The 15,725-nt window shown below is 37.2% G+C and overlaps 1 non-coding gene across 1 annotated transcript; it reads left to right on the top strand.

Moving 5' to 3' along the window:
- The first annotated feature begins 278 nt into the window (after positions 1–278).
- On the top strand, positions 279–387 carry LOC112731248 (small nucleolar RNA R71). The gene has a single exon (XR_003167036.1). It is a non-coding gene; the product is annotated as a small nucleolar RNA R71 (small nucleolar RNA).
- Positions 388–15,725: the final 15,338 nt, after the last annotated feature.

Here is a 15,725-nt window from a genome sequence, read left to right on the forward strand (position 1 = left end):
GAGATCATGTTGACCTGTTGGTTCAGGATCTTGTTTTGAGCCAATATGGCATTCAGAGTGTCAATCTCCAAGACTCCTCTCTTTTGAGCTACCCCATTACTTACAGGTTTTCTCTCAAAAAGTGTACATGAATTAGTTGTTAGCAACTATGTCAATGAGTTCCTGTGCCTCTTCAGGTATTTTCTTCAAGTGGAGTGAACCACCAGCAGAGTGGTCCAATGCCATCTTGGACATCTCAGAAAGACCATCATAAAAGATATCTAACATGGTCCAATCTGAAATCATGTTAGGAGGGCACTTTCTGATTAATTGCTTGTACCTCTCCCAGGCCTCATAGAGAGATTCACCCTCTTTTTGTCTGAAAGTCTGAACTTCCACCCTAAGCCTCTTCAGCTTCTGAGATGGGAATAACTTAGTCGAGAAGGCATTGACCACCTTTTCCCAAGAGTCTAGGCTTTCCTTAGGCTGAGAATCCAGCCATAACCTAGCTCTGTCCCTTACAGCAAAGGGGAAAAGCATAAGCTTATAGATTTCAGGATCCACTCTATTAGTCTTGACAGTATCACAGATCTGTAAGAAATCAGAGATGAATCTGTTGGGATCTTCCTGTGGAAGTCCATGAAACTGGCAGTTCTGTTGAACTAAAGTGACCAGTTGAGGCTTTAGCTCAAAGTTATTTGCACCAATGGCAGGTATAGAGATGCTGCTTCCATAGAAGTCAGAAGTGGGTGTAGTAAAGTCACCTAGGACCTTCCTTGCATCTCCTCCACCATTAGGATTGGCTGCCATGTTTGTATTTTCAGCTTCTTGTTCGAAAATCTCTGTGAGGTTTCCTCCGGAGTGTTGTGCTCTTACTTGTTGTAAACGCCTCCTCAGAGTCCTCTCAGGTTCAAGGTCAGGATCAAAGAGAGGTTCTTTATCTTTGTTTTTGCTCATAAACAAGAAGGAAGAATGCAAGAAGAAAAGAAGAAAATGATTCTCTATGTTAGAGTATAAAGGTCCTTTGAAAGGGTTAGAAGAGAAGAAAAGAAAAGAAAGATATCTTTTAAATTAAAAGAGTTTTTGCAAAATAAATAGAAAAAGAAATTTTTTGAAAATAGACGAGAGAGAAAGAGGTAAGAATTTTTGAAAAAGAAGAGAGAGAGAAGTAGAAAGTTTTCAAAAATAGAAGAGAGAGAAAGAAGAATTAGAGAGATACCAAACTTTCAAAATTAGAATAAGATAAAACAAGTAACTAACCAACTAACAAGAATTGAAAATAAATTAAAATATTTGATTTTGAAATTTAATTTTAAAAGGGGGTACATATTTGAAATTTAAAAGTTTTAAAATTAAAAAGAAGATAAGATAGGAAAGACTTAAAGTGAGAAGATATGATAAAGGTTTGAAAAAGATTTGCAAAGATAAGATTTGAAATTTAATTTTTGATTTTGAATTTTAAAATTTGAAATTAAAGTAAGATAAGATAGAATTTTTGAAATTTAAAGAAAGATAAAAAGATAAGATAAAGATTTGTAAAAGATTTGAAAGATAAGATTTGAAATTCAAAATTTAAACTTTACTAACAAGAAAACACCAAACTTAAATTTTTTTTTAAATCAAGATAAGAAAAAATAGTTAAGATTTTCAAAAAGTAAAAGATATATTTTTGTATTTTTCGAATTTTAAGGAAAAAGAAAAACAACTAAGAGAGACCAAACTTAAAATTTTAGAATCAAAGGACACAAATTTTAAAAAAATTGAAAGAAAAATATAATAAGACACCAAACTTAAGAATTTTAAGATCAAACAAAAAAAAACACCAATAACAATTCGAACACCAAGAAGAACAACCAAGAACAATTTCGAAATTTTTAAGAAAATCAGGGGGACACCAAACTTAAAAACTGATACAAGACTCAAACAAAGAAAAAGATTGCTAAAGAAAACAAAAGGTTTTTGAATTTTTTTTTTTGAAAAAGAAACAAGAAACAAGTAAGACTCAAACAAAAGAGAAATTAAACCTTAAAAAGTACCTAATCTAAGCAACAAGATAGTCCGATAGTTTGTCAATCTCAAAACAATCCCTGGCAACAGCACCAAAAACTTGGTGCGCGAAATTGACTCCGCAATATTCACACAGATAGACCAGCAAGTGTACCGGGTCGTCCAAGTAATACCTCAAGTGAGTGGGGGTCGAGTCCCACGGAGATTGTCGGATTGAGCAAGCAATGGCTACCTTGTACATCTTAGTCAGGTGATTAGAAAAGAGGGTTGCTTTGAAAAACGCATAAAAGCAAAATAAATAAGGTGTTACTGAATAGGTGTGAAATCAGTGATATGAGAATGATTGAGGCTTCGGAGATGCTTCCTCCTTCTGGATCAACTTTTCTCACTGTCTACTTCAACTTCTAAAGATTCATTCCATGGAAAGCTGTAGGTGATTAACGCCAAGGTCAGTGGTCATTGATCTCTTCTGCTTCAGATCAAACACCGGCGTCAATGGTCATCAAATCTGAACGAAGATGAAACTCTAGCAGTCCAATCTCTGATGATCCTACTCAAAACGCCACAGACAAGGTCGAATCTTCTGGATCGGAGAATGACGCTTTATGATTCTAGCCTATACCACAAAGGCCCTAATCGCCCTGCACCTCGGCTGAACTGATGTCTCCAAGTCCCCAACGAAGTTGTGGATTAGCCATCTAAGAGATGTATAATCATGCTTGTAGTTCAGTACTATCCCATCAAGGACTCGCAAGAACCCATGTAGAATAGGGATGACAGTTAAGTTACACTCCCAATTTATTAGGATGAAGAGCAAAGATACATCTTAGAATAGAATCAAGCATAGATTGAAATAGAATAATGATATTATTAATCCATAAGAATCAGTAGAGCTTCTAACCTTAACCTAGGAGGTTCAGTTGCTCATACTGTACAATAATGTTCGAAAGAAAAAGTGGGGGAAGAAGATCTAAAGTTTTGGGTGATCTTCTCCTATATATACTAATCTAATAACTAGGAAGTACAAAAATATGATAAAATAGACTAGAGGTGATAAATCCATCCTTGGGCCCACTTAGGTTGAGTGCTTGGGCTGAGCTTGGCGTGTCTCCTTGTCCTATGACTCCTTTTGGGGCGTTGGATGCCAGCTTGCTCCCTTTTGGGCATCCAACACTAGTATGGAATTTATAACTCACAAACTAACCGGCAAGTGCACCGGGTCATACCAAGTAGTACCTCAAGTGAATGAGGGTCAATCCCATGAGGATTGATGGAAAAAGCAACAATGATTGAATGATTTACTTAGTTAGACAAGCAGAAAAGAGTGTTGAGAGTTCAATTGCATCAAACAGTAAATTCAGAAGATTAGAAAGCAAGCAGTAAATTGATGTGAATAATATATGGAGAAATAGTTAAGGTTTCAGAGATATCTATCTTCCGGATTGACTTTTCTTATTAACTATTTTAATCATGCAAGATTCAATTCATGGTAAACTATATGTGACTAAACCATAATTCCTTAGACCTTTTTAGTCTCCTCTAACCTTCATCAACCGTCAATTCCTTAGTCACTTAATTCCAATTAGAGGGTGATGTTCAATTCTAGTTTATATGCCACAAAAACCCTAATTACCCAAATATAAGAAGATTATATGTCACGTATCCCGTTAATTCCAGATAATTAGAAATTTAGGAGAAATTATTTCAAGTTGTTGTTCAAGTAAAGAGCTTTTCCAAGTTATACAAGAACTCAACTAGAACAAGGGTCATACTTCCGTTCCACCCAGATTCATGAGATAAAGAACGAAAAAAATTCTTGAAATAGAAATCAGTACATGAATTAAAATAGAAAAATAATAGTATCAATCCATACAATAGACAGAGCTCCTAACCTTAACAGTGGAGGTTTAGCTGCTCATGGTTCAGAGAGAAAACTAGGATTCAAAAAAAATGTAAATTGCGGAATGAGGTAGAAGAGAAGAGAGAAGAAGAGACGAGCCCGAAGGGCTGATTCTTTTTCCTTTTATATCTAATCCTAATTAATGTAAAATATATTTTCAAAAACTAAATAATATCTTTTTCTATTCTAAAATAAAATAAAGTTTTAATCAAAATTAATTAAATACATCTCGTGCTGCTCCTTAGACAATTGGGGACCACCAATTTCACTAAGGGTGGCACCAAACTTGAGCTGGGCCAAGTTTGGTGCCACCATGCCCGAATGTATCTTCAATATTATGCACCCTTGGCACCATACTTGAGAAATCGCAAGATTGGCTTTGGTTCGACGCCAAGCATTCCTGGAGGTAGGTGAGTGTGGCGCCAAACTTGGAGAATCCCAAGTTTGGCGCCATTGAGGCCGAATGAAATGGAGAAAAAGGGTATACTATTTTATATCATTGGAAAGTTGTAGAAGTTGGCTTTCCAATGTCGCTAGAATCACGTCAATTGGATCTCTGTAGCTCAAGTTATGTCTATTAGAGTACAAGAAGGTCAGGGTTGACAGCATCATCCACTTTCTTTCTCTTCTTCTATAAAACTCCGTCAAATCCATCCGAATGCTACCTGAAATAAATAGAATTGTACACAACTTAAAATAGCATTCATAGTGGCTAAAAAATATTTAAATTTTGATTAAACTTAACAATTCAAATGCAAATTCACTAGGAAAAGATAGGATAGATGCTCACGCATCACAACACCAAACTTGAATTGTTGCTTGTCCTCAAGCAACCAAAACTAATACAAACTTAGGATGTGAATTTGCATGAGAAGTGAGTAATAAATTAAGCTCTTGTCTGTCTCAGGGTGGGGTTTATACGCTGCAATCCTGAATAGTTTTGGCATCTCACTATCCTTTGAATCAGAGAAATATCACTGTCGTTCAGAATTAGAATCCGGATAATATTATGAATTCTCTAATCTTTTTACTTGGATTAATCCTTGAACACAGCAAATTTCCTTTAATTCTCTTTTCTTTGTTGCTTTGCACCCTGAGCCTAGCCGTGACTTTAAATGTTTTTTCTCAAGCTTTACTTGACACAAAAACACCACGAGCACTTAACTGGGGAACTCTCTTTAGGTTCTAATTTTTCTTTCAGTTACTCCTAGACAGTGGTGCTCAAAGCCTTTGGTATATTCTGTTAAATGCACTTGATCTCGACTCTTAGTGCTCTGTCTCAAGGATTACTTGACACATGTACACCACAAGCCTATGACTAAGGAAACAACTCTTTGAGCTTTTAATCATGTCTGAGCTCCCTAGTCATTGATGCTCAGAGTCTTGGACCTTGCTTTTATTTTTCTTTTGCTATTTTTTTGCTTCACGGATTAAGCTTTTGTTTACTTTAGAGAATTCATAATAATTCTCTAAATTCTTATTCCTCATATATGAACATCCTTTGATTCAAATTCAAATATTCACTGTTTATGTCATGCATTCAGAATCACAAATAATACTACCACATTTAAGTAAATAAGACTACTCTTAAATATAAACTCAATTTCTCATGCAATACATCACTTCTTTTCTTTTCTTTTTAGATTCAAGCTTAGTGAGTGATACATGAGACAATTTTTTTTTAACTTAAAGCAAATAACATAATGAAACTAAATCTAAGAATTGAAAGTACTAACGATCATGCAGGAAATCAAAGCAACAGAAAATAGAAGACAACAAAATAAGAAAAGAGAAAATAGAATGAAAGGAACTCAACCACCTCTGTTATGCTGGTGGCCATCTCATTCCTCCAGCTGTGTTCCTCCATGAAGAACATTCATCTCCCCATGGTGCCACTTATGACAAGGTAAACAGAGAGCACACTCTACAACACCAAACTTAAAAGTTTGCTTGTCCCCAAGCAAAGAAAAACTCCAGGATGTCAAAAATTTCTTTTAATTGCTCCTGTTCCTATTCTAATCATTCTGCATAACCAAAACACATGTAAAACAAGAAAAATTCTAAAAAAAATTGAGATAAAGTAATTTAAAACTAGAACTAAAATAACTATAATGCTAAAATCAAAATAACTATAAAATTAAAACCAAAGTAACTGCAAAACCAAGAATACTAGTACTTGGGTTGTCTCCCAATAAGCGCTTCTTTAATGTCACTAGCTTGACACTTGATTGTTGAATTTTCTTCCTCTTCTTCTAGTTGGTTAAAAGAAATGTCTCCAAAGGGGGAGAGGTGAAAATTAGTGCCCCCTGATATAAATTCCTCCTAACAAGCTTTCTTTTATTGTGGTTAGCTTGATTCCCCTTTCTTGTTGGGGTAGAGGTTGGATTGTTTTTTGCTGACCTTCTCTTTTTCATGGATATTTTCTTCTGTTTATTGGCCACAATCCCCTTTTCAGTGCTTTCCTTGGTTGCCTTCACTTCTTTGATTTCAAAATTTGGGTGTTGTGTGATGGTTGGAGTGTACCCTTCATCAAGAACTTCTTGAATTGGTGGTTCAAGAAACTCACCCTCTATGCCACGCTCTGCTTCATTGGAGTGTAGATTTCCATAATTTTTTCATCCCTTACAACCTCATTTGTTTGTGCATCTTCCTTCTTTATTTGTGCATCTTCCTCTTCTTCCATATGTGAGGGTGGAGAGTTCTCTAATTCACTGGAGTATGAACTTCTTTGATTGATTTCCTCACTTTCTTCCATAGGATCTTGCATTGTATCTCTTGGGAAGGAATTTGCTTGTTCCTTTTCCTGGATAATCAACTTCACATATTTCTCTATATTTTTGACACTCATCCTCATATCATGTATGCATTCCTTCATGAGAAGCTCAAGAGCTGATGGTTCTTGACATGAATAAGGAAATGGTGGCTCTTGATGTGAATAAGAAGGAGATGATGGTTCTTGATAAGAGTAAAAAGAGGATGGTTCTTGGTATGAATAGGTAGATGGTAGTTCTTGATATGGATAGAGAGGTGGTGGTTCTTGGTATGAATATGGAGATGGTGGTTCTTGATAGTTGAAACATGGAGCACTGAAGTTTCTTTGGTTTTGACTTTGCCAACCAACATTCGAGTAGTTTCTCCATCCACAATAATAAGAATCACTCCTTGGGTGTGAGTAGTAACCCATGTGATCTCTCTCCATTATTTTTCTTTACACAAAGCACCAAACAGAATTAAACGCACCATGTGATAAACAGGCAAGCAAAGAAGAAAGAACATAAAGAAAAATAAAAATAATAAAATAAAATATAAAAGAAAAGAAAAATAAAATAAAGAAAATAAACTGAATAATTAAGAAAATAAAATAACTAATAAGCAAAAAGGAGTATAAAATTCAAACTCAAAGAGTAAAATAACTAGGAAGAATAAAACAACTAAGGGGACACCAAACTTAATTTCAGAAATTAAGAGAAAAAAATTTTAAATAAAATAAATCAAAATATTTTTTAAAAAAAATTTAAAGAAATAAGTTAAATGAAATTAAAGTAAAAACGCCTAATCTAAGAAATCAAACAACCAGTAGTTGTCAATCACAGTCAATCCCCAGCAACAGCGCTAAAAACTTGGTGCAGAATTTATAACCCACAAACTAACCGGCAAGTGCACCGGGTCGTACCAAGTAGTACCTCAAGTAAATGAGGATCGATCCCATAAGGATTGATGGACTAAGCAACAATGATTGAATGATTTACTTAGTTAGACAAGCAGAAAAGAGTGTTGAGAGTTCAATTGCATTAAACCATAAATTCAGAAGATTAGAACGCAAGCAGTAAATTGATGTGAATAATATATGGAGAAACAGTTAAGGTTTCAAAGATATCTATCTTCCGGATTGACTTTTCTTATTAACTATTTTAATCATGCAAGATTCAATTTAAGGCAAACTATTTGTGACTAAATCCTAATTCCTTAGACCTTTTTAGTCTCTTTTAACCTTCATCAACCACCAATTCCTTGGTCACTTAATTCCAATCAGAGGGTGAAGTTCAATTCTATTTTATATGCCACAAAAACCCTAATTACCCAAATATAAGAGGATTATATGTCACGTATCCCGTTAAGTCCATATAATTATAAATTTAGGAAAAATTATTTTCAAGTTGTTGTTCAAGTAAAGAACTTTCCAAGTTATACAACAACTCAATTATAACAAGGGTCATACTTCCGTTCCACCCAGATTCATGAGATAAAGAACGAAAATAATTCTTGAAATAGAAATCAGTACATGAATTAAAATAGAAAAATAATAGTATCAATACATACAATAGACAGAGCTCCTAACCTTAATAGTGGAGGTTTAGCTGCTCATGGTTCAGAGAGAAAACTAGGATGTAAATTATGGAATGAGGTAGAAGAGAAGAGAGAAGAAGAGACGAGCCCGAAGGGTTGATTCTTTTTCCTTTTATATCTAATCCTAGTTAATGTAAAATATATTTTCTAAAACTAAATAATATCTTTTTGGTGCACGAAAATTACTTCACACTATGTAATTCCGCACAACTAACCAGCAAGTGCACTGGGTCGTCCAAGTAATACCTTACGTGAGTAAGGGTCGATCCCACAGAGATTGTTGGTTTGAAGCAAGCTATGGTTATCTTGTAACTCTTAGTCAGGATATTAATTTGTGGTTATCAATTGACTTGCAAATGAACAAGAGAGGATGAATTAAAGGTTACTTGTTATGCAGTAAATGAGAATATGTTAGAGTTTTGGAGATGCTTTGTCTTTTGAATCTCTGCTTTCTCCCTATCTTCTTCTTCACGCACGCACGTCCTTCCTATGGCAAGCTGTGTGTTGGTGGATCACCGTTGTCAATGGCTACCATCCTTCCTCTCAGTGAAAATGGTCCAGGTGTGCTGTCACCGCACGGCTAATCAACTGTAGGTTCTCGATCATACCGGAATAGAATTTACTATCCTTTTTCGTTTGTCACTACGCCCAGCACTCGCGAGTTTGAAGCTCGTCACAGTCATCCAATCCCAGAATCCTACTCGGAATACCACAGACAAGGTTTAGACTTTCCGGATTCTCAAGGATGCTGCCAATGGATTCTAGCTTATACCACGGAGATTCTGATTAAGGAATCTAAGAGATACTCATTCAATCTAATGTAGAACAGAGGTGGTTGTCAGACACACGTTCATGGATTGAGGAAGGTGATGAGTGTCACGGATCATCACCTTCTCTATAATTAAGCGCAAATGAATATCTTAGATAGGAACACGCATGTTTGAATGGAAAACAGAAATAGTTGCATTAATTCATCAAAACACAGCAGAGCTCCTCACCCCCAACAATGGAGTTTAGAGACTCATGCCGTCAGAGATTACAAAGTTCACATCTAAAAATGTCATGAGATACAAAATAAATCTCTAAAAGTTGTTTAAATACTAAACTAGTAACCTAGGTTTACAGAAAATGAGTAAACTATGATAGATAGTGCAGAAATCCACTTCTGGGGCCCACTTGGTGTGTGCTGGGGCTGAGACTAAAGCTTTTCACGTGCCTGGGCTGTTTTGGGCGTTCAACGCCAGGCTGTAACCTGTTTCGGGCGTTGAACTCCAACTTGTAACGTGTTTCTGGCGCTGGACGCCAGACTGCAACATGGAACTGGCGTTGAATGCCAGTTTACGTCGTCTATCCTTGAGTAAAGTATGAACTATTATATATTGCTGGAAAGCCCTGGATGTCTACTTTTCAACTCAATTAGAAGCGCGTCAATTGGACTTCTGTAGCTCTGAAAATTTCATTCCGAGTGCAGAGAGGTCAGGATCCAACAGCATCAGCAGTCCTTTTTCAGCCTGAATCGGATTTTTGCTCAGCTCCCTCAATTTCAGCAAGAAAATACCTGAAATTACAGAAAAAATACACAAACTCATAGTAAAGTCCAGAAATATGAATTTTGCCTAGAAACTAATGAAAATAAACTAAAAACTAACTAAAACATACTAAAAACTATATGAAATTAACCCCAAAAAGCATATAAAATATCCGCTCATCACAACACCAAACTTGAATTGTTGCTTGTCCCCAAGCAACTAGACAAATAAAATAGAATACAAATGAGTCAAGAAACAATAATATCTCAGAGTTTTTGAGTGAAGCTCAGATTCTAATTAAATGAGCGGGGCTAGTAGCTTTTTGCTTCCGAACAGTTTTGGCATCTCACTTTATCCATTGAAGCTCAGAATGATTGGCATCTATAGGAACTTAGAATTCAGATAGTGTTATTGATTCTCCTAGTTCAGTATGATGATTCTTGAACACAGCTTCTTTATGAGTCTTGGCCGTGGCCCTAAGCACTTTGTTTTCCAGTATTACCACCGGATACATAAATGCCACAGACACATAATTGGGTGAACCTTTTCAGATTGTGACTCAGCTTTGCTAAAGTCCCCAATTAGAGGTGTCCAGGGTTCTTAAGCACACTCTTTGTTTTTGCTTTGGACCTTGACTTTAACCGCTCAGTCTCAAGTTTTCACTTGACACCTACACGCCACAAGCACATGGTTAGGGACAGCTTGGTTTAGCCGCTTAGACCAGGATTTTATTCCTTTAGGCCCTCCTATCCACTGATGCTCAAAGCCTTGGGATCCTTTTTATTTGCCCTTGCCTTTTGGTTTTAAGGGTTATTGGCTTTTTCTGCTTGCTTTTTTTTTTCTTTTTTTTTTTGCAAGCTTTGTATTCACTGCTTTTTCTTGCTTCAAGAATTATTTTTATGATTTTTCAGATTACCAATAACATGTCTCATGTTTATCATTCTTTCAAGAGCCAACATATTTAACATTCAAGAACATCAAATTCCAAAGACATATGCACTGTTCAAGCATTCATTCAAAAGGCAGAAAGTATTGCCACCACATGTAATTAATCAGAATTTCTTGTATTAAAAACTCGACAAATATTGCCTCCTTATCCTAAAGGAAATATTCTATTTTATTCATGTTTAATGATGATGAGAAAAATAAATTATGGCTTAATTGGAGATAAAATAACTACTAATTACTACTATAACTACTAAGGTAGAATTCAAATAAGAACAATTATCACAGAGTTAAGGCTAAGATTAGGGCTCAACAACCTTGAGTTTGGGATGTGGATGTTCTTCTAGTCTGTGGAGTGCTTGGTCCCTCAAGAGACAACTTCTGATGCTTTAGTTCCTTTAAGTCACGCCCTTGCTCTTCTTGTTCCCTGAGCAGTTTGCATATCATACTGTTTTGATTTTACTGTTCTTCCTTTATTTGGTCCATAGATTCTTGCAACTTGGTAACAGATGCTTCAAGCTGTTCCGAATATTCAAATTGAGGGACTTCTGGGAGGAATTCTTGTGCCCTCCTCTTGGTGGGGTCATCCTACATTTGTTATTTTTCTATTGTGATTTTAGTGATTGGTTGCTCCACTGAGATATACTCTGTTATTCCCATCTTTACTCCAGCATCTTTGCAGAGCATAGAGATTAAGCTTGGATAAGCCAACCTGGCATCATTGGAATTCTTGTTAGCAAGTATGTAAAATTCATATGGGATCAGTTGATGAACTTCTACTTCTTTTCCCAACATAATGCAATGGATCATCACTGCTCTTTTAACAGTGACTTCAGAACGGTTGCTTGTGGGCAATATAGAACGCCCAATAAAGTCCAGCCAACCTCTGGCGACTGGTTTGAGATCTTCTCTCTTGAGTTGATTTGGGACACCCTTGCTGCTGGTGGTCCACCTGGCTCTAGGGATGCATATATCCTCTAGAATCTTATCCAGGCCCTTGTTTGTTCTCATCATTCTCCTATTGAAGGAGTTTGGGTCATCTTTCAGCTGAGGTAGCTTAAAGATCTCCCTGATTTTGTCAGGGTGGATGTGAACAATCTTTCCTCTGACCAAAGTTCGATAGTCATAGAGGGCAGTTCCAGATATTCTCTGCCTGTCTGTTTGCCACAGATTAGCATAGAATTCCTGAACCATATTCCTTCCCACTTTCGTTTCAGGATTAGCTAGGACTTCCCAGTTCCTGTTTCGAATCTGCTCTTGGATCTCCGGATATTCATCTTCTTTCAAATCAAACTTGACTTCCGGGATCACTGATCTCAGACCCATTATTTTGTAGTAATGGTCTGAATGTTCTTTGGTTAAGAACCTCCCTTGATTCTAAAGTGGTTTTGGAATACTCTCTTTCTTGCCTCTTGGAGTGGGTTGTTTTCCTTTAGGAGCCATGATCTTAGTGGGTATGGTTTAGTGATCACGGATAAACACACCAAACTTAGAGGTTTGCTTGTCCTCAAGCAAAAGAAAAGAAAGGAGAGGGATAGAAGGAGAGCTAGTGTTGAATGGTGGATGAGAGAAGGGAGGCCGAATGTGTTTTTAAAAGGGAAAAGGGGTGGGTTTTCGAAAATAAGGAGAAAGATAAGATAGAAGATATGATTTAAAAAGAAATAAGTATGATAAGAAAGGATATAATTTAAAATTGAAAAGATATGAAAGATATTTGAAAAAGATAAGTTTGGATTTTTGAAAAAGATAATATGGAGATTTGAAAAAGATATTGATTAGTTGAAAAGATTTTAGAATGAAAAAGAGATAGATTTGTTTTGAAATTTTGAAAAAGAGTTGAATTGGATTGAAAAAAAAGGATTTGTGCTTATGGATTAAGATACATTTGATATTTTTAAAGTAGGGTTTTTAGAAATTAGGGATTTTAGAAATCAGGGTTTGTAACATGTTTATGCAAGAAATCATGAATTGAAACATGAAAATTAAAATTAAAATGAAAAATATGAAGTAAAAACGAAATTACCTCCTCCCCACCATCCTGGCGTTAAACGCCCAAACGCTGCATGTTTTGGGCGTTCAACGCCCAATTGCTGCTTCTCCTGGGCGTTCAACGCCCAGCTGTTGCTTCTTTCTGGCGTTGAACGCCAGGAACTCCTTTGTCACTGGGCGTTTTTCTGAACGCCCAGGACGCTGTAAATCTGGCGTTTAACGCCCAGGTAGCTATCCTTACTGGCGTTTAACGCCCAGTGGATGCTTCTTTTGGGCGTTGAACGCCCAATTGTGCCTCTTACTGCCGTTTTCTTGCCAGTGAGCTCTTTTTCTCTGTTTTGTGTGCTGAATCTTTCTGTAACCCTGTAAACTTATGCAATTGACTCCTTTACCTTGGTATCAATGAACTTTATATAAAAAAATAAAATCAAGAATAGGGCAAAATGCTTAGAGAAAGTGATGCCAATAGCTGGTTTGCCTCCCAGCAAGAGCTTCTTTATTGTCTTTAGCTGGACCTTGCTGAGCTTTTTAATCTAGCCTTAGCCTTGAGCATTCTTGCTCAACATTACCTTCAAGATAATGCTTGATTCTCTGTCCATTAACAATGAACTTCCTATCAGAGTCAATGTCTTGAAGCTCCACATAACCATATGGTGATACACTAGTAATCACATAGGGTCCCCTCCACCGGGACTTCAGTTTCCCGGGGAATAGCCTGAGCCTAGAGTTAAACAACAGAACCTTTTGTCCTGGTTCAAAGATTCTAGAAGATAGCTTTCTGTCATGCCATCTTTTTTATTTCTCTTTATAAAGCTTGGCATTTCGAAAGCAGTGAATCTAAATTCCTCTAGCTCATTCAGCTGGAGCAGTCTTTTTTCTTCAGCTAGTTTGGCATCAAAGTTTAGGAATCTGGTTGCCCAGTAGGCCTTATGTTCCAGTTCCACGGGCAGGTGACAAGCCTTACCATACACAAGTTGGTACGGAGAGGTCCCTATAGGAGTCTTGAATGCTGTTCTGTAAGCCCACAGAGCATCATCCAAGCTTCGTGCCCAATCCTTTCTACGGGTACTTACAGTCCGTTCCAGGATTCTTTTTAGTTCTCTGTTAGAAACTTCAGCTTGCCCATTTGTCTGTGGATGATATGGAGTCGCCACCTTGTGACGAATCCCATACCGGACCATGGCAGAGTAAAGCTGTTTGTTGCAGAAGTGAGTACCCCATCACTGATTAGTACCCTAGGGACACCAAATCTGTTGAATATATGTTTCTGGAGGAACTTTAGTACTGTTTTAGTATCATTGGTGGGTGTGGCAATGGCCTCTACCCATTTTGATACATAGTCAACTGCCACCAGAATATAAGTGTTTGAGTATGATGGTGGGAATGGCCCCATAAAATCAATTCCCCATACATCAAACAACTCAATCTCTAAGATTCCTTGTTGAGGCATGGCGTAACTATGAGGCAAATTACCAGCTCTCTGGCAACTGTCACAGTTACGTACAAACTCTCGGGAATCTCTGTAGAGTGTAGGCCAGCAGAAACCACATTGGAGGACCTTGGTGGCTATTCGCTCACCTCCGAAATGGCATCCATATTGTGATCCATGGCAATGCCATAGGATCCTCTGTGCTTCTTCTCTAGGCACACACCTACGGATTATTCCATCTGCACATCTCTTAAAGAGATAGGATTCATCCCACAAGTAGTACTTTGCATCAGAAATTCATTTTTTCTTTTGTTGCCTGCTGTACGCCTTGGGTATGAACCTTGCAGCTTTATAGTTTGCAATGTCTGCAAACCATGGTGTTTTCTGAATGGCGAACAAATGCTCATCCGGAAAGGTTTCAGAGATTTCGATAGAGGGAGAGGGTGCCCCTTCTACTGGCTCTATTCGGGACAGATGATCAGCCACTTAGTTTTCTGTCCCTTTTCTGTCTCTTATTTCTATATCAAACTCTTGCAGAAGCAATACCCATCTTATAAGCCTGGGTTTTGAATCCTGCTTTGTAAGTAGATATTTAAGAGCAGCATGGTCAGTGTACACAATCACTTTTGATCCTACTAAGTATGATCTAAACTTGTCAATGGCATAGACCATGCAAGCAATTCCTTTTCTGTGGTTGTGTAATTTTTCTGGGCATCATTTAAAACACGGCTAGCATAATAAATGACATGCAGAAGTTTGTCATGCCTCTGCCCCAGTACTGCACCAATGGCGTGATTACTGGCATCACACATTAATTCGAATGGCAATGTCCAGTCTGGTGCAGAGATAACTGGTGTTGTGACCAGCTTAGCTTTCAGAGTTTCAAACGCCTGCAGGCACTCTGTGTTAAACACAAATGGCGTGTCAGCAGCTAGCAGATTGCTCAGAGGTTTTGTAATTTTTGAAAAATCCTTTATAAACCTCCTGTAGAATCCTGCATGCCCCAGAAAGCTTCTGATTGCCTTAACATTGGCAGGTGGTGGTAATTTTTCAATTACCTCTATTTTAGCTTGATCTACCTCTATTCCCTTGTTTGAAATTTTATGCCCAAGGACAATCCCTTCAGTCACCATAAAGTGACATTTTTCCCAGTTTAAAACCAGGTTGGTCTCTTGGCATCTTTTCAAAACCAGTGTCAGGTAATCAAGACAGGAGCTGAATGAGTCTCCATATACTGAAAAGTCATCCATGAAGACTTCCAAAAATTTTTCCACCATATCAGAGAAAATAGAGAGCATGCATCTCTGAAAGGTTGCAGGCGCATTACACAACCCAAAAGGCATCCTTCTGTAAGCAAATACTCCAGATGGACATGTGAATGCTGTTTTCTCTTGATCCTGGGGATCTACTGCAATTTGGTTGTAGCCTGAATAGCCATCCAGAAAGCAGTAATAATTATGACCTGCTAGCCTTTCTAGCATTTGGTCTATGAATGGAAAGGAAAATGATCATTTCTGGTGGCTGTATTGAGCCTTCTTTAATCAATACACATGCGCCACCCTGTAACTGTTCTTATAGGAACCAGTTCATTTTTTTCATT

The sequence above is a fragment of the Arachis hypogaea genome, chromosome 12 (genome assembly GCF_003086295.3).
Source record: "Arachis hypogaea cultivar Tifrunner chromosome 12, arahy.Tifrunner.gnm2.J5K5, whole genome shotgun sequence".
Lineage (NCBI taxonomy): Eukaryota > Viridiplantae > Streptophyta > Magnoliopsida > Fabales > Fabaceae > Arachis > Arachis hypogaea.